This window comes from Mus musculus, chromosome 5 (genome assembly GCF_000001635.26).
Source record: "Mus musculus strain C57BL/6J chromosome 5, GRCm38.p6 C57BL/6J".
Lineage (NCBI taxonomy): Eukaryota > Metazoa > Chordata > Mammalia > Rodentia > Muridae > Mus > Mus musculus.
In genome coordinates this window covers 64,724,677-64,747,628 of record NC_000071.6, presented here as the reverse complement: position 1 = coordinate 64,747,628, position 22,952 = coordinate 64,724,677, and the positions used below count along the sequence as shown (strand labels likewise).

Here is a 22,952-nt window from a genome sequence, read left to right as displayed (position 1 = left end):
GTTTAACAGTCCTGTAAAGTGTTCAGCCATATTTGTTTTTAAAAGAAAAAAATGTCCAGCTCTAAGAAAAAGCTGCAAAGAGGCATACTTTATGCAGAACGGGAATCTCTTTTTCTCTATTGGAGGGAAAAGGGTGTTGGGCTAAAGTTGTTACTTGGGGCTTGGTGAAATTCCTGCATAAATGGCTATAGAAGTTAATTGCTTCAGCCAATTAGGAGGGCACTTTGGAAACCGTCTGAAGTCTTGTAGCTCCACCTCCTTTGTTTTAATATTCATTTATTAAGTTTCCGAATACTCTAAAGCATTCTCATTGTGAACCACTGGACGCTGTAAGGAAAGAACACATTCATTTCAACAAATATACCCCAACGCAACCACAGGCTAACGCACATTTTAGAGAATCAAAAGGCAAACAATAGAATTAGGCATCAATTTCAGGGACTCCAGAGTAGTAAATCCACGCTTGCACCAGAGCCCTGGGCAAGGTTGGTAGGTTAGCCATTTACAAATCCAATTTTCTCAGCTTGCGGAGAAGAGCTGAGGGTGACTCCCCAGACAGATGAACAAGGGGGAACAGTGCCTACTGGTTCCCTTTCCTTCTTTCCAGATCTTGGCTAAGGGCACACTGAACGAGCAGGTTCACCTGGAAGCTGATGGGCGCTCTCTGCCAGGTGCATTTCCTTTGTACAGAGTCATAACTTTTCTGAAGTTTTGATATAGTAGTGACACCGTGTTTTAGAATGTATTCCCCGGGGCCTGCTTTCCTCTGCTGCCATTAGATGGGTTTCAAAGCTGAATTTCCACTTTAGACAGTTCTCATGCTTTTAAACACGCCATGGGGACCACTGGCAACTGATAAAAGAAATCTGGAGGTGAAGAGAAGTTTCTTTGTCACTTGTAATTCCCAAATTTTGCTTTGCAGAAGAAAATGAAAAAATAAAATTGAAAATGTTTTTTTGTTTAGAGCAGACAATACTTTAAAATTACTGCTAACTCGTGGGGCTGGAAAGGCAGTTCAGTGGTTAAAACCACTTGCTCTCATAGAGGACCCAAATTCTATTCCCAGCATCCACACAGGACGGCTCACAACTCCAAGTCCTGGGGATCTCATGCCCTCTTTGGACCTCTGAGGGTACCTATACCCATGTGTACAAATCTGCACGCACGCACACAAACACACACACACAGAGGCACACAAGTTAAGAATAAGAACAGATCATTAAAAACTATTTCTAATTCAATGTTAAATTCTGTTTAACTTTGGACACATTAAAAAAGTACATAAATGTTGCTCCAGCAATTCTTTCCTTACTTTTTTTTTTCTTCTTTGAGACAGGGTTTCTCTGTGTAGCTCTGGCTATCCTGGAACTCACTCTGTAGACCAGGCTGGCCTTGAACTCACAGAGATCTACCTGTGAGCACTGGGATTAAAGAAGTGCACCACCATCACTGAGACCAGCAATTATTTCCTTATAATAAAGACTAAAATCCGACCACAAGCTGTGTTGTTGTTTGCTCCTTTGTCACGAAGCCATGCAAGGGTTAGGTACCCTGTCCTCTCTCCCTCTGTGCTACTTCCTCCTTTTTCTCTCTTGTTTTCCTTTTCTTTTTCTTTTTTTCTTTTTCTTTTTTTGAGACAAGGTTTCTCTGTATAGCCCTGGCTGTCCTGGAACTCACTCTGTAGACCAGGCTGGCCTCGAACTCAGAAATCCGCCTGCCTCTGCCTCCCGAGTGCTGGGATTAAAGGCGTGCGCCAACGCGCCCTGCTTCCTTTTCTCTTTTAATTCGAGACAGGGTCTTACGTTTCTATTGCTGAGATAAAACACTGTGAGCAAGGCAGCCTATGGAGCAGTGGCTCTCAACCTGCCTAACACTGTGACCCATCCTCACATTGTGGCGACCTCTATAAAATTATTTTTTGTTGCTACTTCATAACTGTAATTTTGCTACTGTTATGGATTGTAATATCTGATAGGCAGGATGTCTATTACACGAGAACAGGGGTCACAACCCACAGGTTGAGAATGCCTCTCTAGAAGGACAGTTTCCTAGAGCTTCCGGTTCCAGAGGTTAAGATTCCATGATGGCCAAGTAAAGGTAGGATGGAGTCGCTGAGGATCAACCTCTTGAACCACAAGACGAAGCAGAGAAAATGAACTCAAAATAGCATGAGTCTTCAAACTCTGAAAGCCCACCTCGAGTGATACCCTTGCTCTAAGAAAGCCACATCTCCTAAAACTCCATAAACAATGTCCTCAGTTAGGAACTAAGTATTTAAATCCTGGGACTAGACGGCGCCATTTCTCATTCAAAACATCACATTCACTGTTAGAAAGATGCAAAACACCTTCAGTCCAACTTTAAAACTCCCCATAGTCTTCTATAGTTGCAACACTGTTTGAAAACCCAAGGTTCAAAGTCTCTTCTGAGACTCAAAGGCAATCACTTATCTATAACCTCCAGCTAAACAAACAAACAAACAAACAAAAGTTTCATGCTTCCAAAGGTACATTGGCATAGAATATACATATTAGCATTCTACAAAGGAGGAATGGGGCACAGTGAAGAAATACTGAAGCAAAGAAAGACTGAAGGCCAGCAAGGCAAACTCTAAGTCCTGTAGCTCCCTGTCTGGTGTCAACAGGCTTAGATATTTTGCCTGAAAGGCACTTCAGGTGTTGTCCGCTGTAACACTACTGTGCCCAGCTCCCCTTGGCAGAGATCTCAAAGCTCCTGGCATCGCCAACATCTTGGGGTCTTCCCTTCAACCAGGTTTCATGTCAACAGTGTGACTTCTCAGGGTCTCTCTCTATGTAGAAATTCCCCCCTACCCCCCAGACCCCCATTATCTGGCCTTGGGAGTTGTCAAAAACATGGATGGAGAGTTCACCACCTGTTTACTTGTGCTTGCATTCTTCCCACAAGGTTAACAGTGCCAAGTTCAGCGGCCAGGTTGAGATGGACCCTGGCCCCCTTGAGTCACGTTTGCAGCAACTTTTGTTTGTTGTTCCTTTCTAGGGACAGGTAACTTCTCAGATCTTCCTTTCACAAGGGAGCGGGTTAGGTGAGTGGGGTTTTGCCCGGAGGGCAGCCTTTTCTTTATTTTTCTGCAGATTTGGTCTTTACTTATCGACAGTAATCTCATCAGCTGCAGCCTCTCTTCCAGAATGAACCTTGGCTGTAACACTAAGCTTAGCAGTGTCCCTTTCCTTTCCAAACAGTACATATTGTATTTTTCCTTCTCCATTTGTAGTTCTCACTATAGACCTGTATAACAGTGATTACTAATAACCACATGACATAGTCAGTCCTAGGCTTTCTTAAAATCTCCTCCACCAAACAGGTTAGACTGCTTTTTACATTTAGTCTCAGACATTCTTAGGACACTGGCAGAAGGGATCTGTATTCTTTGCCAAGATTTCACAAGAACGGTCTCTCTCCCCGTGGCTGATATCGATCTCTATGAAGCCTTCTGAGCTAGCCTTGGCTCTCAGCAAGCACTACTGTATTTCAAGCTCCTGCTATGGCGGCTTATTAGGCTCTCTGTGTTGTGCCCAACTGGTCTTTCTAGTTCAAGGTTCCAAAGTATCTTAGAGTTTCTACTGCTATATTAGAACACCATGACTGAAAATCAGTTTGGAGAGGACAGGGTTTATTTCACTTATCTTTCCAGGTACTCTATCACGGAGGGACTCAGGACAGGAGCTCAAGCAGGGCAAGAACATGGAGGCCAGAGCTGATGCAGAAGCTATGGAGGGGTGCTGCTTACTAGTGCTCAGCCTGCTTTCTTTCTCTTTTTTTTCCCATAGTACTTGCTTTTTATTTTTATTTGTCTTAATTTACATTTCAAATGTTATCCCCTTTCCCTGCTTCCCCCTCCCAATCCAACTTATCCAATCCCCCCTCCCCCTGCTTCTATGAGGGTGTTCCCCCACCCAGCCACCCACTCCTGCCTCCCCGCCTCACATTCCCCTACACTGGGGCATCAAGTCTTCACAGGACCAAGAGCCTCTTCTCCCATTGAAGCCTGACAATGTCATCCTCTGCAACATATGTGACTGGAGCTATGGGTCCCTCCATGTGCACTCTTTTCAGCCTGCTTTCTTATAGTGCCCAAGACCACCATCCCAGGGTTGTACTGACTAAAGTGAGCTGGGCATATCAGTCATCCATCAAGAAATTGCACCATGGGCTTGCCCATAAGCTAATTTAGTAGGGGCATTTTCTCAGTTGAGATTCCCTCTTCCCAAATGACTTCACCTTGTGTCAAGATGACACAATTAGCCAGCACAGAAGACCTTCTACATTCCTCCTAAAAAACACGTGGTTGGGTCATCACAGCAATAACCTACCCTCTGTTACCAACTTCTGTATTAGTTATTTTCTGTTGCTGTGGCAAAAAATACACTGTCATCAAATCAGCTTACGGAAGAAAAGGTTATTTGGTATACTTCTCTTCCAGAGGTTTAGCGTCCATGGTAGCTGAGCATAGGGCACAGGGTCAGGGGCAGGAAGCTGAGGCCTCACATCTTGAGCCACAAGCATAAAGCTGAGAGAGAAAATATGAGATGGCGTAAGTCTTTAAATTCTCAAAGCTTACCTTCACTGTCATACCTCCTCCAACAGGGCTGTTTCCTAAATCTCTCAATCAATTGGAAACCAAGTATTCAAATGTCTGAGACTATGGGGGACATTTCTCACTGAAACCATTATGGCTACCCAGGCTGCCTTGAACTCCCTGTAGCCCAGGCAGCCATTGATCTTCCAAGTAGTAGGGATTATGGGTATGTACCTCCAGGTTTGTCTGGCCTCACCTCACTTTGACAAGGTTCCAGTCAATACCCAGTGGTACATTGTATTCTTTGTGATAATAATATAGTTTGTGAATATATGGGGAGGGCTCTCTGAATGTGGCAAAAAAGAATCCTATAAATAAGGGCTTAGATCTTGTCTCTGCCTTTTGCTAGTTGTGTAATCTTGGGAGCATTATATAGCCACTCTGAGCTTGGGTCTATCTCTGTAAAATAGAAATATTAATACTCTATTCACAGTGCTGCTATGAGGGTTACAGGTGTCTGTAAGAGATCCCAGGAGGGCCTATATGGCTTGTAATGGCTTAAGGATTTATTAATTCATTTCTCATCTTCCTTCATTTATCCCACCAGTACAAGTCAATCTTGGAGATTAAAATAGATAAAAACTGATGTGACTTCAGATGGTGTTGTTTCAGCATTAGAGTATTTCTGGGCACTCCATGTGTTATGTGTCCTTTTCACATACACATTTCTGAAAATATTCCTTAACCCAAATAAACCTGTTTTTATTTTGATGATCACGTGACTGACTCAGATCTATTTGGAGAACTCAATTATTATATGCAGAAGAAAGTTGTCTTAGTTAGGGTTTCTATTGCTGCAATGAAACCCTGTAACCAAAAAGCAACTAGGGTGTGGGGGAAGGGTTGATCCAGCTTACACTTCCATATTGCTGTCTATCACCAAAGGAAGTCAAGACAAGAACTCAAACAGGGCAGGAACCTGGAGGCAGGGGCTGATGCAGAGGCCATGGAGGTATGTTGCTTACTGGCTTGTTCCCTATGGCTTGCCCAGCCTGCTTTCTTATAGAGCCAGGACCATCAGCCCAGGAGTGGAACCACCCACAATGGACTGGGCCCTCTCCTGTCGATCACTAACTAAAAAAATGTACCACAGCCAGATCTTATGGAGCCATTGTCTCAATCAACTTTTTCTCCTTTCAGATAACTGTGGTTTGTGTGTGTGCTGACATTAGACTAGCCGGCACAAATGTCACTTCTGGAAAGCCAGCTCTATCTAGAAGTGTTCTCCTTAAGAAGAAAGTAACATGCGTTCAGCATTTTAATCAACTCCTGAAGAAAACAGCCACAACTCTGTTTTCCTACCTGAAGGCTCCTGTAAAGCTTGGACTTCAACTTTAAACCGTGTTCCTTCAGCTGAGATTTGATGTGTCCTTGGCATGTGCCCACCCCAGAACTTCTCACGGGTGAGCAGCACTGTGGTACCTCCAGGCCTTGCAGGTAAGGATGCTGGCAGTGTTCATCGAGATGCAGGAGGGGGCCTTGGGATGCTGCAGTTTCTTCTGTAGCTCTTTAAAAGTGTCTCTTCCCCCCAGTGCTGGCAATTCACCCTTTCTCTGAGGGCTCTAAGAGCCATGGGAAGCCTGGGGCCTGTCATTTGCATTTTAGTTGGAAAGAAGCAGAATTCTCTTTTCCTCCTTTTCTGGTGCCATGACAAACAAAAGGATATGAGGCGGATTTTTTCCCCCACTTTGGAAAAACACACAAATGCCAATTCCAGAAGCAGAGTTTCCCTCATTTTCACTTGTAGTCATTTTTGTGCAGTGTCCCCCACTTTAACAGAGAATTATTTAATCAGATGGAGGATGGTGCTTGTCTGTGGCATGAAAAATATACTTTTTTTTCCCTCCCCTTCGGCTTTCCTCAGGCATTCAGCTCCTGTACCCTTACAACAGCCGGTAAAATTGCTTGGTTGGGCCAGCAAGATGGCTCAGTGTGTAAAGGTGGTTGTGGCAGAAGTTTTACTACCAGAGTTCAATCCTGGGGACCCACACAGTAGAAGGAGAAAACCATGTTCACAAGTTGTTCTCTGATCATACATCCACCATGCCCCCAAAGACACTTGGCCTGGACAAAAACTAAAATGTAATAAAAACTTTTTAAAAATTTAGTGTTCAGGGCCTAGACTGTGGTCTGTGTGATGCAGGCCTCTGGAAGTAGCCTTCTCAATCTTGGCTTCTGGGGTTCTGCCCCCTGCACAGTACACACACTCCAGGTGACTGTGGTTCCTGAAGGAAAGTTATTTGATGAAGACATGCCGGCATATACCTGCAATCGCATCAGTCTGGGGGCAGGGAAAGGAAGACTGTTGCGAGTTTGAGGCTAGCCTGGTCTACAAAGCAAGACTCTGTCTTAAAAAGAAAGAAAGAAAGAAAGAAAAGAGAGAGGGAGAGAGAGAGAGAGTGAGAGAGAGAGAGAGAAGGAAGGAAGGAAGGAAAGGAAGGAAGGAAGGAAGGAAGGAAGGAAGGAAGGAAGGAAGGAAGGAAGGAAAGGAAGGAAGGAAGGAAGGAAGAAAGGAAGAAAGGAAGGAAGGAAGGAAGGAAGGAAGAAAGGAAGAAAGGAAGAAAGGAAGAAAGGAAGAAAGGAAGGAAGGAAGGAAGGAAGGAAGGAAGGAAGAAAGAAAGAAAGAAAGAAAGAAAGAAAGAAAGAAAGAAAGAAAGAAAGAAAGAAAGAAAGAAAGAAAGATTCGGCTGTTATGAGCACTGGCTGCTCTTCCAGAGGACCGGGTTAAGCTCTTAGCACCTATACAGAGTCTGACAATTCCAGTTCCAAGGGACCTAGTGCCCTTGTCTTTACAGAGCTGTGTGGAAAGTTGTATTCAGGAGAGAGTCTCAGCTAGATGGGCAGACTGTACTACTGGCGGCCAGAGGTGCGTTTCCTTCGTGTCTTATATTTGTTCTCTGACTCTTACCCAGGAAAGCCGGAGCCTCCCAGGCTAGTATACTGCTGAGTCTGCAGAAAGGCCTCATTATCAAGAAATCAACAGCATACTTAGCCCTGCAGCCCAGGGCAGACCTGGGCCCGGGGGTGGGGGTGGGGGTGGGGGTGGGGGTGGGGGTGACAGGACTGTTTCTTGCAGGCTTAAAGAGGACAAGCCAGGAGTGGCCGGAAGAAGAAAGGTGACTCCCAGGGCCTGGGCCAGAGAAGGGTTTTGGACAGGAAAGAGGCCTCATAACACAGCACACTTGACAGGAATTGTTTAAGGCTTTAAACCTTTGCCAAGTAACGCGAGACAGGCCCTATAAGTATTTTAGCTATATATAGGGTGTAACCTGAAAGTGCCTCCCTCTGCAGAGGCTTTTGAACTGACAGTGCCTCCCTCCTGGGAGGACAGAGTGGGGGGAAGGGGTCCTGCTAGAGACACACAAAAGTAGGGGAGCACTGCCTTTGAAGAATTTCCTCCCTTTTCATGCCTGGGGTGTAACCAGAGACCAGTGTCAACAAAGAATCCCGCTTGGGAAAGCTTTTGTGCTCTGCTCTCTTTCGGGGGGCGTGACTCGGTTTTTCAGAGGTCAATGAATTGTAAATTGTATAAGTTTATGTTCTCCTGGACTCCGGTGGGGGTGGGGGTGGGCTTCTGAGGGTGTGTGAGTGGAAGAGGGGTGGGTGGTGTCACTCCAACATCCTGGAAACTTGCTGTATGGTAAGACCAGATCTGGCCGCAAGAAATCCTCCCACTTGGAAGAGAGCAGGAAGCGTATGTGGGTTTGGATGCTCACATCTGAATTTGCTCTAGCAAATAAATCCATAGTAAAACTTGAAAATAAGGTACCATAGCACGTGCAGAGATGGTGATAGTAATACAGTCAGTTATTTGGTTGGTCTGATTGCTTTCCTGCACTTAGGACTACTTGTGTGCCTCCCAGTAGCACCTACTCTGTGCTGTGCTCTCATAGGTTGGGGCTAGTTGTTAATCACTTTGTGTGTGTGTGTGTGTGTGTGTGTGTGTGCGTGCATTGATATCTCCATTGTTCTTCTCCTTATTCACTGAGGGTCTCACAGTTGAACCCAGAGCTCGCTGAAACGGCTAGTCTAGTTAGCAAGCTTGCCCCGAAGTTCCTTTCTCCCCTTTCCAAACGCTAAGATCATACTTAGGCAGGCCCCCATGCCCATCTGCATTGACCTGGGTTCTGAGGAGCTGAAACCCAGTTTTCCAGCTTTGCACACACAGCAAACACTTTGTTCATGAGCCACGTCCCTGCCTGCTCCGTGACTCGTTTTGATCGATATTTCTTATCCCTCCAAACTCCTACAACCCTCTGGCTCTACAAAAACACATTAGTGCTTGATGGGTGCTTGTCCCATTCCAGACCCTGTACTGAGTAGTGGACAGAGTGAATGGGCTTTCACTTTCTCAGAATGTGTAATCTGTGTTGGAGGAAAGCAGACACTGAAACGAGCAAGTGATGTAATGTATCGGCAGTTGATGCATAATAAAAAGAAACATTAGGGACACCCAGGAGGCAGCTGGTGGCGTCTCTCAGGAAAACGGGGCTCCAGGGGGAGCATGTCTTGCTTCCCACTGAAGGCTGCTCTAGACAAGGTGGGTGGGGTGAAGGGACAGGGGCGGGAAATATAGTTGATGGGAACCCATTGCTGCAGACCTGGGGGCCTTGTGGGTCACTGCAAAGTCTGAATTTCCTTGTGGGTGAGGTGGGAAGCCTCTAGAATGTCTTTAGAAGTGAGACAAACATTCTGGCCACTGCTTTAAAAATAAATCCTAAGGGCAAAGGTGGGAGCCGAGAAACACGATCCGGTGATCTGCGCAAGAGGGGATGGTGGCTTGCTGTAAGGATTTTCCAGACTTGAAGTCTCTGGGAGGGCCGGAGGGCTGGCAAGATTTCCTGCTGAGTGGAATTCTAGGCTGGAAAGAGGCAAAGGTACGCAGCCTTCTTCCCCTGGGCCCTCTGAGCAGAGCAGGGTGGGGACTGACCCCTACAAGTTGGTCTGGGGTGGTATCCTTTTTTTGTTTTTTGTTTTTCCTCGTGGTCACTGGCAGCAAGCCAGTTTCACCCAGATCTGGAGAAGAAAATGAGAGCAACATTTGGGCTAACATGGTTAACTCATGCACTGTTCTGGGTGAAGAGAAGCCAATTTGTGTGGCCCAGGCTCTGGGCTTCTTCCTGCAAGGCTCAGGAGGAATTTGGAGGCATCACAGGGAGATCAGGCCAGAGAGAACTGTGGGGAGGAGTCCCGGCTTCTGCAAGCAGAAGCATGTCATTTCTTCTTCCGTCTGTGCATCACTTCAACATTTATTGAGTGTTTTTGTGCTCGTCTACTATGCTAGGTGCTGTGCTCAAAGATGAATAAAGTCCTGTTTGGTAGAAATTTATATCATAGGTCAAGTGATAGATATATAGGATAGACAGAATGTTCTGGTAGTCAAGATTTAAACCCACCCTCCCCACTGTGTATGTGTGTGTGTGTGTGTGTGTGTGTGTGCTGGGGAGGGGGCTTGAATATGCCAGGTATGCAGATGGAGATCAAAGGACTGTCTTTGGGAGACCAGTGTCTCCTTCCACCTGGAAGATGGCCCCAGCTCCACTGGAGACAGAGTTGATTATTCTACATCCAGATCTGCAGGCAACAGAGAGAGCAGAGAGGAGAGGGAGAGAGAGAGAGAGAGAGAGAGAGAGAGAGAGAGAGAGAGAGAGAGAGAGAGAGAGAGAGAGAGAGAGAGAGAGAGAGAGAGAGAGCTGCTAGGTCTGGCTTGGGCCCCTAAACCTTAAAGCACCTCTTCCCCCAAGTACTTCCTCCAACAAGCCTACACCTAATTCAACATGGCAGCACCTCCTAAGCTTTTCAAATACTGCTGACTAGGCATTCAGATATGTGAGCCAATTGGGGGGGGGGGGCACATGTTTTTATCCAAACCATCACACTGATATTCAACCTTGCTGGCCCACCAGCTTCAGGGTAGTTCTGTCCTAATTTACTCCTATAAAAATCTGACCCACTGTACCAATGTTTAAACTACAGTGGCCTCATGGTGTCTAGATTCTGGGCATGGCACTTGGGTCATCAGGTGTCCATGTTTTTATCTGCTGATCTATCTTTGGGGCCCAATATCTGTATTTTCTTGGTTTTTACTCATATGGTCTTGGTTTCTCCTTCTCCTTTTCCTTCCCTCCTCCTCCTCCTCTTCCTCCTCCCCCTCTTCCTCCTCCTCCTCTTCCTCTTCCTCCTCTTCCTCCTCCTCCTCTTCCTCCTCCTTTTCCTTTCTCCTCAACATATTTATTTGGTTCTGATCTATACAGTGAGGCAAATTTAAATAGTTTGAGAGGATACCTTAGTAGCCAAGTACTTTGCACAAAAGTATAAGGTCCAGGGTTTGGGTTCTACTACTGACAAAAGTTATGTATTAAATTAGAGATCTGGAATGATGTTATCTATCAGAGTGTATTTATTCTTGGATCTACTGGGTTTCTGGGCTACTGGTACTATGGAATGACTTTAATTCAAGTTCTGGGGCTCTGAAGCTGACTTTCTAGGTCCAAATATATTTGCCATTGTTCTTTGGCTGTTTCCCTCTCATGTATCATCCTGAAGCAAAACAGTTGCATCAGTCCTATCCTGGAATGCTGGTGTTGGGTCCGATGATCGTGCAAGGCTCTATGAAGTTCTCTCTCTCTGTCTCTCTATCTCCCTCCCTTTCCCTCCCTCTCTCTCTCTCCCTCCCTCCCTCCCTCCCTCCCTCTCTCTCCCTTCCTCCCCCCTCTCTCTCCCCCCTCCATCCCTCCCTCTCCCTCCCTCCCTCCCTTCCTCTCTCTCTCCCTCTCCCTCCCTCCCTCTCTCCTCCCATCTATCTCTCTCTGTCTCCTCTCTCTCAGACAGGTTTTCATGTAGCCCAGGTTAGCCTCCAACTCAGTATGTAGCCAAGGATGTCCTTGGAATACTGCTTGCCTAGTAGGAACACAAAGCCCTTCAGATTTGACTCTCACCACCACCTAAACTGACCTAGATAATTGGAAAATATCTAATATTGTATGATTTTATTGTCAAAAATGTGTTCGGCATGTTCCTTTAAAGTTCTTTCTGCCAGGTATACTGATACACACCTTTAATTTCAGCACTTGGGAGGCAGTGGCAGGCAGATCTTGAAGAGTTTAAGGGCAGTCTGGTCTACATGGCAAGCAAGTTCCAGGCCAGCTGAGGTTATATAGTGAAACTCTGTCTCAAGAGAAAAAACCCAGGGCTGGAGAGATGGCTCAGTGGTTAAGAGCACTGACTGCTCTTCCAGAGCTCCTGAGTTTAAATCCCAGCTACAACCTGGTGGCTTACAACTATCTATAACGGGATCCAATGCTGTCTTCTGGTATGCATGAAGGTACAGTAGTCATATATATATTAAATAAATAAATTGTAGAATTATTAAAAAGAAATAAAAAAACCCAAATCACCAGATCATTCAAATGAAACCAAACCAAACCAACCAACAAACCAACCAAAGAAACAAAGAAACAACCCCCCTCCAACCATCCACAAAAACCCAACCAAAAAAAGTCACTCAAACCAGAAAACAATGTAAAATCCTTTTATTTAACTCTTTTAACCTTAAAAGATAAGTAGTTATTACTTAGGACATTTTAAAAGAAGATTTATTTTTATTATTTTTAATTATGTGTCCACATGTGGTTTGTGTCTACATATGGGTGTGTGTCTACATATGGGTGTGTGCAAATGAGTGTAAGTGCCTGTGGGGGCCAATGCTGTGTGAACTGGAGTGACTGATGGTTAGGAGATTGTGTGGGAACTGAACTTGGGTCCTCTTTGAGAGTACTAAGTGGTCTTAAATACTGAGCCATTTCTCTAGCCATTTTTCCCCAATTCTAGATTTTGAATCAATTTTTTGTTTCTCTGACCTACTAATTGGCATTTAGACAAGACAGAATCTTTATTGGAGTTTTTACTTGAGGGGTAGGATTGAAAAACAGCTATCAGATTTTAGTTGTTTTGATCAAGGTGGCACTGAGAGATTCTCTTCTCCGTGTTTCATAGCTCTTAAACAGCAGGTCCTAAAACAACTAAATTTAGAACCAGACCTCTTGTTCACAAAGTAATTTATTCACAAACAGTAATTCAACACATTCAGTTTCTTAGCTCTCATAATATGTCAAAAGAGAGCAAACTTATATTACTTTTTCCAATGTAATATTTTATTGATTCTTTGAGGGTTTCCATATCATTCACCCTATCACTTTCACTTCCCAGTACTTCCCTGTCCACCCCTGTGACCTCCTTCCAGCAAGACCAAAACCCCAAACCAAACAAACGAAAAAATCCCACTTGTGTTATCTATATTGTCACTGGGGCATGGTCAAACTCTCAGTGGCCTGCCCCTTAGATAGAGCTGAGTAATTCCCTCTCCTCACCTTTGCTGGAAGCCATTTATTGTGGAGAGTGACACTTAAGGATGCTACCACAGTTTTTAAGAGTTTCCTTTCATGGTTTCCTCTTTAGGATTTTTTTTTTTTAAGATGGGAGTGATTGTCACAGAAGTCTTCCATGTTTCTCTTTCTCAACTGTCCGTCTGTAGTCATGGATATCACTGCCAAAGGGGCTTATTTGCTCTCTGCGGTCTATGGGAGTACGGCTCATGGGCTCCCACATGGTTTCTGGTGTCAGCACAGACCTGGAACAGGGTTTCCAGTTGAAGTAGGGCCCTGGATCCAGACAAGGCCCTTCAGTGTAGCTGGGATCATGGATATCAACATGGTTTCAGGCTGCATCTTAGACCAGGGACATCCTCCTGGCTTTCTGTGGCAACACTGGCCATGAACATCCATACAGACCCTGCCCACAGTAGGACCATGGACCCAGACATGGCCCCGTGGTAGCATCACAGATCTGGTCATTATCATGGAACCAAGTGGCAATTACAGGCCACCCACATCAATGTGACCCTCAGTGGTAGCATGGCCCATGAATACAGAAGTCCAAGTGGCATTTAGTGGTTGCATGGATCACAGACATCAATACAGACCTGGCTGAGTTAGGATGACAGACCCAGTCATGGCCCTCTGTGGCAGCAAGTACTCATAAGTAACTATAGCCTTGAGGTGACAGTGCAGGACACTCAGATCAATATGGATCCTGGTGGTAACTTGGCTTATGAATATCAACAAGGTTGTAGGCACTATAACAGGCCAGGGACTTCTGCTTGGCCTTTCATGGTAACATGGTCTGTGGATATCAACTTAGACCTTGGCTGTAGCAGAACATTGAACCCAGACATGGACCTAGGCCATAACCTGTACCCAGACACTACTACAGCCTCAGGTGGCAGCCCCGGGAGCTGGTCTCATGGGCAGCACAGCCCACAAACATTAACATGGATACAGGCCATGAGCATTAGCATGTCATTAGGTGACAACGCAGTCCTTGGACATCAACCCGGGCCCAGCCATATCAGAGCCATTGACACATCCATGGCCCTCAGTGGCATGTGGGACACAATGGTCCTTTGAGGAGGTCCAGTTCCTCATATGGGGTCTAGGGTGATCCTGCAGCCTAGAAACTAGTTTGGAGGTTGAGTCTGTATCTGCTTAGGCTCCAGGGTGCTGCACACCTCTGATCGATCCCACTGGGCAAGGGCATGATCCACCATTGACCTCCACCCTCTCTCATGCCTGTTACTGCTGACACTTCACCAGTCACACCTCTCTGCACAACACATGCTCCTCCATCACTCCCATCTCCATGACTCTCCCCTTCTCTAAGGGTCACCTGGTAGGGGGAGGGGGCTGGGCACCTGGGGGTGGGGTCTGGAAAATAGGGGTTTTTTTGTTTTTGTTTTTTTATACCATCAATCAAAAGGCTAGAGTTTTTCTCTCCTAGTTTGTCTTAGCTAGGGTTTCTATTGCTATGAATAGACACTATGACTATGGCGACCCTTATAAAGGAAAACATTTAACTGGGGGCTGGCTTACAGTTCAAAAGTTTAGTCCATTGTCAAGGTGGAAGCACAGTGGCACACAGGCAGACATGGTGCTGGAGAAGGAGCCAAGAGTGACTCTAGGCCTAGCTTGAGTCTCAAAGCCCACCCTGGATGACACACTACCTCTAACAAGGCTACACCTTCTACTAGTGCCACTCCCTATGAGCCTATGTGGGTCATTTTCATTCAAACTGCCACACTCTCCTAGCCTGTGGCTCTCTCAAGGTGATGGCCAAAGCTCATATACAAATGCCACCTTCTTAGAGAGGCCTTTTCTACCTCATGGGGGTATATTTGGTCATGTTTCCCACTTGTCTGATTGATTCTCTTTCCACCTCTCATCATGCCCAACAATGGCCTTTTTTGCTCTTTGGGAAATTCCAACATAAGACACCCAACACCTTTGGTTCTTTGCTGTCTCTAGCAGCTGGAGTGGTGCCTGGTATGTGGAAGGTGCTCACTAGATAACGCTGGTTGGAAATGTGGGTGTCTGACTTGGGCGTCTTACTTTATGACTTAATCTTTATGGGGAAATGAACAACAGCAGAAAGGACCATGGGAGCCTGGGGGACACAGATCCTCCAGGCCCAGTGCCCTTCCACCTGTAGTAGCTGCTGAGATCCTGCGTGCCTCTCAGTGTGACAGCAAGGGTTTATATTCTCTCCTGTCCCCTGCTGTGCCTTTACACCCTTAGTTACCTCATGGAAGACTTACACAGTGACTTGGGCACTACCTTCTACTCAGGATTCCAGAGCGTTGTTACATGACTCGCTTTTTCATGCCTCTACATTTGGAACATTCTGGACTTGTATAGGTTGATTCTCTTACACTAGCTAGGTTTTTTTTTTGCTTTTTGTTTTTTTGTTTGTTTTTGTTTTTTGTTTTGTTTTTTGTTTTTTCCAAATTGGCCTCAGTTTACAGAGAGAGGGAGGAAAGTTGCTTCTCTGTTTCTATTGGATACCAGGTCAACTTTGTCTGTGGCCATTTCCCAGTTGTATCCTGCTGTTTGAGATCAAAGGTTAGAAGAGGACCTGTAAGACAGAAGTCTAAGGATGCTAAAAGGAACAAGAAGCAAACCAAGGACTCAGAATCGTCACAGTTGTAATCTGTTTTCCTCATTAAGAGTTGAGCATGCGTGCCAGCGCTGGCTGACTGCATGGCTTCTCTGCACACAGTTGTTGGTAGTCTAAGCTGGGTCACCTTCAGGCCTTACCTCCCATCACTCAGCCTTTGGCTTCTGAGCTTGGGAGGCTGGGATCCTTACAGTAATTTGGGCTGCTGCCATGCACAAAACCACCAGGATCTTCACTAGGGAATTCGGGAGCAAATCTCATGGTGTAGCCTCTGGCTTTGGCTGCTATTTGCATGGAGCTGGTGGAGGATGCTTTTCTAAGGACACTTGAGAGTCCTCCTGAAGGGGATGCTCCAGCCTCTGCAGCACAGGAATTGGGAACGTTTGCAGATCCACATCAGCTTTATCTGTCCTTCAGATAGGACATTCTGTCTGTACTGACTGCCTTCTGTTCTGTCTTTCATCTGTGCCAGAGCCGTTTAGAGGCACTGATACTCATTGATGTCGTCGGTACTGCCTACATACCTTGTTGTGCCAGGAGCAAACTGAAGATGGTTTTGACAAGAAGCAAAGGTTGTGGGTGGAAGACTTGACAGCTCCCAAAGGAACCTCCTTGGGACTTTTGTTAGGACAACTCACCCTCCTCTAGAATGTTTTATTGTTTGTGTAGGAGCTTGGGCCAACAACTTGTTACACACTTCATACCAGGTCCTGTTAGGTGCTAAGAATGCCCAGGGCAGCAGTTCTTAGCCTTTTTAATGCTGGACCTTTTAATGCAGTCCTCATGTTGTGGTGACCCCCAACCATAAAATAATTCCATTGCTACTTCATAACTGTAATTTTGCTATTAGAAGTTATAATATAAATATGCAGGATATCTGATGTGGTAACCCCTAAGAGGTCCACAGGTTGAGAACCTCTGACCTAGACGAACAGAATTTTGCCCTTGCTGTCAAGAAATTCAGAGCTTTGTTGAGACAGGGACCTGTAGGTTGGCTTCAAGGTGGCCACTAACGCTTCCTATGTCTTCTCTTGAATCTGGTCTTGTCACCAGTTCTGACCAAGGGAGGGAGCGAGGAGAGAAGCCATGTTGTATAACTTCTTTTGTCATTCTGAAAATGCTCTCTGTAGAGGCATTGTCACCTTAGAAGAAGTATGACTTGTAAGGAGGCCATCATGTTGTAAGGAAGCCTAAGTTAGTCACGTGAACTGAGACTGTAAGAAGAAAGTAACGACCATACACAAGCAAGCAGACTCCACAGGCCTTTCTTTATCCCAGCTGCCAGCAGCAGGAGACTAAGCAAGTGACATCCTCTCATGTCATACAGAGAAGACATTCCTCAAGCAAGCCTTGCTGACATTCTTAATCCAGCAAGTTACAATGAACAGATAAAAATGGCTTCTTTGAATCCACAAATCCTGTGTTGTTACAGAGAGTGCAGCAGGCAAGTATCTTCTTAGATAAAAAGAGGTATAAGATGCTGCAGGATCCCAGAGGAAGGGTAATCAAGCTGGCCTCCCGGAGATGACAACATCGGGTGGGGTGATTCCAAAGATTTGCTTGAGACCCATATCTTGTTTAAAGACCTGGGTGTGAGCCAGACTCTTGGGCACAAGAAGGTTCTCTAGGCACAGCAGAATCAAATAAGGAAAATATGAAGGGGGGTTGGGGCGCTGGAGAAATGGCTCAGCGCTTAAGAGCACTGACTATTCTTCAGAAGGTCCTGAGTTCAAATCCCAGCAACCACATGGTGGTTCACAATCATCTGTAATGAGATCTGACGCCCTCTTCTGGTGTGTCTGAAGAGAGCTACAGTGTCCTTAGATATAAGAATAAAATAAATTAAAAAAAAAAAAAGAAAGTATGAAGGTAACTCAGGCATGCTATGTGAGGGACCGTAAGCAGGTGTGAAGCAAGGACTGTGTGCTGAGTGTTCATAGTGACACTGGTGGGGACAGAGGGCATTTGTTGGCTGCTATATGATATACTATGTGATACATGCTGATCTAAGGTTTTCTCTGTGTGAACACATTAAATTCTTACATTATCTGTTTACATTAGGAGGAAACAAGGCACACAGAGATGTAGTAAATTGCTCAAGGGCACCTACCTGACAAGTGCAGAATTCAGATTCAAGTTCAGAGAGAACTTGAATTGTGTTTGCCTCTAAAACAGCTTGAGGCTTGTCCAATAGGTGATGGGAATTGACACAGAGATTTAAAATAAACTGAGAGGCATGTCTCAGACAAAGATTCTGCATTTGTTAGGCCTGGTGGCACAGGATTCTAAGTCCCATCACCTGAGGCTGAAGCAGGACATTGACTCTGAGGACAGCTTGGGCTACATAGCAAGGAGCCCGTGTCTGAACCAAAGCTAACAACAAACACCCACTGCCCACTCTCCTGCATTACTGCCAAACCGAGCAGAACAAGGAAGCTAAGCTCCATGATTTTGAGTTGCCCACTTCAGTTTTCTTTGCCTGTTGACGATTCCTCTATAAGGCAGTGGACTCCTTGTAAGATAAGGAGACAGACAGGTAGATACAATCCAAGGTTCAGGGGATGTTTCCCACTTCATAGTGGGCCATGGTAGTACAAGGGAGATAGGGGTATGGCAGCCACCAACAAAGGAAGAGTGACCACATCCTTCATAATAGAGATAGCGTCTGGTATGTTTGTATATTTTGTAAGCTTCCTGGCTTTGCAGACAGTCTACATTTCTCTTTCCTTCTGCCTGGGGCTCTTCAGATCATTCATATCAAAATATTAAAAAAAAAAAAAGCTGTTGGGATTCAAACAGCAATTTAGCAAAGAAGATAAGTTCTCCTCTGGTTGTGGCCCTGGCTGAAGGAGCGCTCAGGGGCAGGCCAGGGAATCGAGGCTCCCTGGCTGAAGGAGCGCTCAGGGGCAGGCCAGGGAATCGAGGCTCCCGTATCGTATCCACCCATGTTTTCTCTGCCTTTTGTCCTGCCAAAGTTGTCTAGGGGCATCTGAGCAGACTCAATAAAGTCTGAAGTTGTATGCAGACTCATTGTACCTCAATTTCAGCCGCCCTCTATATGAAGAGGGAAGTCTGGCTTAGGGGAGAGGTTAGATCGAGCCTCTGGCTGACGCTTACTTTGTGATGACATGGCCAAATATCTGGACTTTTCTAGTATTCTTGTCCCCGGTACAGGTTGTTGGTTGGAGATTAACTTCACGACATACAGTAAAAAGAACTGTAGCATAGGTTTACTGAGTGACAGCCAAACCTTGACAACATGCTCATTTTTATTTGAGACAGGATCCCATGTGTCCCAGACTGGCCTTGAACTTGAGATGTAGCTGAAGATGACCTTAGACTCCTGATCTTCCAGATCCCGCTCTGCAAGTGCTGTGACTGCAGATGTAGCAATGTCTGGCTTTGTATAAAAAATTCTATATAAAATATGTTTTTGTATAAAAATTTTGTTTATATTTGTATAAAAATATTAAAATAACCTAAGCTCCATGAAGCTCATATCGTCTCTTATCCTGTCAGAAGCTCTCTGTATTAGTATGCTATTGTATTGCTGTGTAGCAAACCCAAGAAGCTGAAAACATTAGTAAACGTATAGTATAGACTGGCTGTATAGCTTAATGTAGAACATCTGTGTAATATACACTAGGGGATAAGTTCAAGACCTAGCATCATAAAAATAAATAAATAAATCAAGTGCATAATACATAAATAAATCCCACAGTTTCTGTGTGTCAGGAATGGCTTGATTGGGTGGTTCCAACTTAGAGTCTTTTATAAGTTTGCTAGAGCTGTAGTCATCTCAAGTCTTGCCTGCAGTTCATGGGTCACCTTGAATATGGCAGGTCAGCTTTGGCTCTGCCAGCAGGGTTTATTCATCATCCCTTCATCACAGGATTGGTTGTCCTTGAGACCACTGGAATGCTCTTAAGGTATGTCAGCTGGCTTCCCCTTAGTGAGTGATCTAAGACACAGTAACAGCTGCACGTCTTCTATGACCTTGGGATGCATGTCCCAACATTTCTACAATGCCCCATGGTTACATGGCTCAGCCTATTCCACATGAAGAGAAGCACACTGGGTCTCTCCCCACTGCCCTGGCACACACACACACACACACACACACACACACACACACACACACACGGCATGACTGTGACCAAAGATCATTGGTGCTATCTTTGAGGCTGCATGCTACATCTTCCCCCATATATTTCTAGCACATTACTGCGTTTGCTTTAATAATGTTTAACTACAGCTATGGGTTTTGGTTGTTTGATACTTCCTGCTCAGTAGATTGTGGCCTTTCCAAGAGCAGGGTTTTTGTTTGTTTGTTTGTTTGTTTGATTTTTCAGTGCCTAAAACAGTACCAGGTACATAGTTGATACCCAGTATTGAGCACAAGCTGGGCTCTGTTTTTATAACTGTTTCAGCCCTGGACAATTGTTTTGTCCTAGAGTAGAGACTATACTTTGACTTTATTTTATTGGCTTCTGCATTCTTTGAAAAATTTGTCACTAAGTAACCTTATTAAAAAGACTGAGCACATTTCCTTTAAAAGTCCCACATGCAATTAAAGCCATTATTTGACTAGTGAGCATCTTGCTAAATTACACATGGACTGCTAACTTGATTATGTTTGCGGGAATTATCCATTTTCTGGATTATTTGCTAGAAAAAGAAAAGTACTCGACCGGCCACCCACTCTTCATTTTCCTTCCCAACCTCCTGAGGGAGGGGCGCTGGTATTCATCAGACACACAATGGGGTATCCATAGAACAATGCCTCACCCACACTCTCCTGGCTAGGGAGGAGAAATTTGGAGCGGGCATGGAGAAAACCGGATGAAAGTGTCTCTATTATTCCCCCTTCTCATGGGTATTCTGGGTGCAGAGTTTTGGAGCAAGAGATGCTATGGGGGGTGGGGGTGGGGTGAGTTTTGGTGTTTGAGAAAGACCAGAATGAGTGAGAGCCAGGAGAGGGGCCACCAAAGTTGAATGCTAAGGCTGTTCTGATCTTGCCTCTAATGAAAGGTGATGACGGCTCCTGATTTTCTTCAAGGCTCAGCACAGTCTCCCCCACCCAATTCCCCAACCATGTAAGAAAGCAAAAGGACACCTCAGGGGAAACCAAAGGAGTTTGCCTTTAGTTGGCATCATGTACAGGACCCTGTGGGTAGCTGTGGATAACTGGACATGGGGGAGACCCCACAAGCAAATGGACACATTAGCACCTTCAGGTGCCTCTCTTCACTAACTGTGGCTAGATGGCTCTGTGTGAAGGAGGACTGAGTTAGAATGTATTCGGGATGGATTCTCCTGGGGCCTGCCTTTCCTTTCCATGACTCTCTCAGAGCAAAGGCTTTACTAGTTATCAAGTACCAAGTACCTGCTTGCCTCAGTCCAAGCCCTTGATCCAGTACTCAGAGGAGGTGACCTTACATGAGTCCTTCCACTTTTCTGTGCCTCCATTTCCTCCAGTGTGGAGTGAGGATAATGATTGTCCTTTATGAGCAAAACGACTACACTGGGAGAAACCATGAAGTACTAGAACATTTGGTCATTATATTTTATTAAAGGATTCATGCCATAGCCACATATGAAGCAGTGGATGTTGATATGTGCTAGAGTAAGGGAACAGTGAAAAGCTCCTAGATGAGACTCTCATGAAGCTTCTACTTGTACATGTGAGTGTGTGTGTGTGTGTGTGTGTGTGTGTGTGTGTGTGTGTGTGGATAGTTAGGAATTGCTCATCCCGGATGTCTTTGTAAGGGTTTTTAGTGCTGTGAGGAGACACCATGACTGTGGCAACTCTTATAAAGAAAAACATTTAGTTGGGGCTGGCTTACAGTTCATAGGACTCTTCCTCCAACAAAGCCACACCTTCTCCAATAAAACCACACCTCCTAATAGTGCCACTTCCTATGGACCTACAGCGCCCATTTGTATTCAAACTACCACATTTCATTGTTTGCCCTCCCCCATGCTTGTAGACATATCATAATGCAAAATGCATTTAGTTCAACTTCAAAAGTCTATAAGAGTATCAATACTGCTTATGCAATCTCTTAACTGTAATCCCCTAGAAAATCCGAATCTAAAAGCCCTGAGATGACTGCTCCCTTTATTCCATTTAACACCAGGCTTTTCTTTAATCTGTTAATCTCCTTGAACAGAGGATTCAGCTCCATTCCACTTCCTGGTACTCCTTTTCTCCTCAAATTGTACATTTTGTGTTTTTTCTTGTTCAGCTTGCTCCTTTTCATTATAGATCTTCATAAAAGTGAACACAAAGCCAGGCGTGGTGGCACATGCCTTTAATCCCAGCACTTGGGAGGTAGAGGCAGGTGGATTTCTGAGTTCGAGGCCAGCCTGGTCTACAAAGTGAGTTCCAGGACAGCCAGGGCTACACAGAGAAACCCTGTCTCGAAAAACAAACAAACAAACAAACAAAAAAAAACCAAAAAAAAAAAAAAAAAAAAAACAAAAAAGAGTGAACACAAATAATCACACAGGATAGAGTCAATTTGAGGCTATTTTGAGATTTCTTTTGCCAATGGAATTATTCTAAAACTCTTCAATTTACCTTTAGGTAAACTTTTTAGGCAGGTGCAAACAGCCACATTCTCTGTCAAATTATGAGAAGAGTAGTCTCTAGACTACACCTTCTTCTCTGAAGCCTCTTAAGCCAGGCCCCCCCAGTTCAGATCACCCCTAGTACCACTGTCTTCTATGTTCCTACTAGGATGGCCCATTAAACCCAACTTAAAGCATCCAACTGCTTTTCTCATTCAAAGTTCCAAAGTTGACATTCCTTTAAACAAAAGTGTGGTCAAGCCTATCTCAGTAACACCCCAGGGCCTGGTACCAATTTTTGTCTTAGTTAGGGTTTTTATTGCTGTGAAGGGACGATTAAGGCAACTCTTATAAATGAAAACATTTAATTGAGATTGGCTTAGAGTTAAGAGGTTAAGTCCATTATCAACATGGCAAGAAGCATGGTGGCATGCAGACAGACAAGGTGCTGGAGATGGAGCTGAGAGCTCTACATCTGGATCCACAGGCAGTAGGAGGAGAACTGAGACACACTTCCTCCAACAAAGCCACACCTCCTAATAGTGCCACTCCGTATGGGTCTATAGGCGACATTTTTATTCAAACCACCACACCCAATGTCCATATTCTGATACCTGAAACCTGAGACTATGTTAAATTACAAAGCACAGGGGAATTAAGGTTGCAGATGGAAATAAGTTCACAACTCCCCTGGCTTTAAAATAAATATATAACCCTAAGTTATCCAGGTAGGCCCAATGTCATCAAATCCTTA

The 22,952-nt window shown here is 44.9% G+C and overlaps 1 long non-coding RNA gene across 8 annotated transcripts in view; it reads left to right on the top strand.

Annotated features, from left to right (window-relative positions):
* The first annotated feature begins 5,691 nt into the window (after nt 1–5,691).
* Nucleotides 5,692–22,952, top strand: part of LOC105244755 — a 33,729-nt gene continuing 16,468 nt past the window's right edge. For all 8 annotated transcript variants that reach the window (XR_868443.3, XR_868438.2, XR_868437.2 and 5 more), the window contains exon 1: nt 5,692–6,055. This is a non-coding gene — a long non-coding RNA (uncharacterized LOC105244755). The remainder of the gene's footprint in view (nt 6,056–22,952) is intronic.